The sequence below is a fragment of the Acartia tonsa genome, chromosome 1, assembly GCF_053477335.1.
Source record: "Acartia tonsa isolate MP-2025a chromosome 1, ASM5347733v1, whole genome shotgun sequence".
In the NCBI taxonomy this organism is placed as follows: domain Eukaryota; kingdom Metazoa; phylum Arthropoda; class Copepoda; order Calanoida; family Acartiidae; genus Acartia; species Acartia tonsa.
Genome location: NC_137260.1, coordinates 54,062,525 through 54,065,130, shown reverse-complemented (window position 1 = coordinate 54,065,130; position 2,606 = coordinate 54,062,525).

Genomic DNA, 2,606 nt, shown 5'->3' with positions numbered 1-2,606 from the left:
CCTGTTAAGGAGAACCCTATCGGTTCAGCGGTTAGCGAGATCCTTTGGTACAAACATACAAACACACACACAGACAAACACACATCCTGTTACTTTATTAGACAGTAAAGAGCTTAATTTTAAGGTATATGAAGCCTGGTTAAAAAAATTCAATAAGATTAAGTTTTTTTTGAAGAATTTATGCTTTCTGCAAAAACCCTAAAATTATGGGAGGTATAATGTTAAATTTTTAGACCATTTTTTTGCATCATATTACATATTCTCTAATCAGGTTTCTATAGTTCAACATAGCTAATTCTATAGGTCCTTTATTATACATGTTTAGTTTTTTCCTATTCATTTCAAAATTTCTTTGTAATTTGCTTAAACATTCGCACACACACACATACACTTGCTAAAAAGTTTGCAGAAATCTATTCATTATAAAAAAAGGTCTAGTCGCCGCTTGTAATTTTATTTCTATTCATAATAGATTGTTAAAATTAATACTTTTATGGCATAATTGCTCAGCGAAAAAGATAAAGAAGAAATGCCGAACAAAGTTATTGAGAAACAAAGAAATGTGGATAATTTTTAAGAAGAGAATTAATTATTTTATATCTGAACGCCAAAGTCTAGTTTATTAGGAAATTTTTGAAAATATAAAATTAGATTTGCGCTATTTCTTTTACATAGACAAAACATGTCAAAAATATTATGTTTACAAAAAAGAACTTCGCCTTAATTTTTACTTTAATGATTTTCGTTTTTCAATAAAAGTTTAATCATTTTATTTCTGCGATTTTATAATCATATTTTAAACTTCTTCAATAACAATATCCTTAATTCTAATTGATGATTTTTAAAATTCGAATATTTTTATTGTAAAGTAATCCATTTAAACAAATATTCTTTTTACCGTTACAATAGTTTAAATAAAGACCAAGGTGACTAAGTTACAAAGCAAAGATTAAATTAAGAATGGACTTATAATAGCTGTTTTACTGATATTTTCGACAAAATATTGTTCGCAATCAAGCAATGGTGAAAAGACCATCACAAATTATCTATGAAATTGAAATGAACAAGTCTACAATACTCTAAATAATAATACTTTCTGACATAAATTTATATCTATACCTTAGATCTTTTATTATTAACTTAAAATTCTTAAAATTCGCACTGTTTTCCGGTTTTTTTTTCAATTAGAAGATAACTCTAAAGAGACTCACTATTTATTGAAATCTGATAAAATATTCCATCTAAATAACTGGCAGATGGAATAAAATAACAATTAAAACATATTCTATTATTAGATTTGTTATGATCCAGTGAATTATATGCAATTAAATGCACATATTGTAAAAACAGTCACAATTGTAATTGTAAAAACAATATAACTTTATTCTAAACACTTTTACACTGCTTCGAAAAAGTGTTTTTGATTTTAGACAAAAACAATGAAAAATTTCAAACGTTTTATAAAAATTGCCTTATGCCCTATATGTACAATAGAAATCTTTTTAACAATATTTCAGGTTGAGAATGATTAAGTAATGGTTAGGGAAACCCCGCAGGTAAAGTACCACATAAAGTTAGGACTCAATAGTACAAGAAGTATGTTTTTTTTCTCCAAAATTTGAGAGCGGGAGGGTATGTGTCTTCTCATAGGAATAAGTGCAACCCATTTATTTCACGAAGGAGAACACTTAGGACAATATGATAGCTGCATAGGATATCCGACTTTTTAAAAGCGAAGCTTTTCTATAATTAGGGTCGGTCCGTCCGTACGTCCGTCCATAACGGATAGCTTTTTTCGTTAATTTAGGCATGTTAGAATTGTCCCATAGATTTCAAACTTTGCATGGTCATTCCTGTAGAAGTTAGGTACGAGTTAAAAAGCGTAGCAACTCTATAATCATTACCAGAATGTCCGTACGTCCATTTTAAACATTTTTGTAAGTGACCTAATTATCCGATTGGTCTGATTTTTGGTATACTGATTCCTGGGACAACAAAGTACAATATTGTAAGCAAAGAAACTCTATAATCAAGCAGTTTTTCAACAAATTTACTTAAATTTTGCATTGACATTTACATTCTGATTATTCAGTTCTAACATTATACAAGTGTTAATATCCGCTTGTCCTACCGTTTCAGAGCTTCGCTTTTATGGATGTTATCATCCTTATTTTGTTAAGACTCTTTGATAAAAATTCTAACAGAAAAAGGATATTTTGCAATTAGGGCAAATTAATAATGACCAAATAAAAAATTAAGTTTCAGTAAATTTTTTCGAAGCAGTGTTTTTATGCATGTATAATTTTAATAAAATAAAGTTAATAAAAAGTGCATTTCTGAGCATAAATGAGTAATGCTATGAAAATATGTAATTTATAAAACAAATATAAAGTGATGGCTCCAACAAGAACAAAAATTAATCAAAACTATCATGCTAGTATTTTTATTTTAATGATATGTTCAAGTTTTCATTTTGAATGTTGGTGCAGCTGCGGCTTGATTGTAAGACTTCTTTAAGCCGCGTGACTGACCCTTATGATTATATTAGCGGCTGCACCCTTAGCATTTAGGGGCTCTGTATTCAAGACAACAAAATATAATAAAAC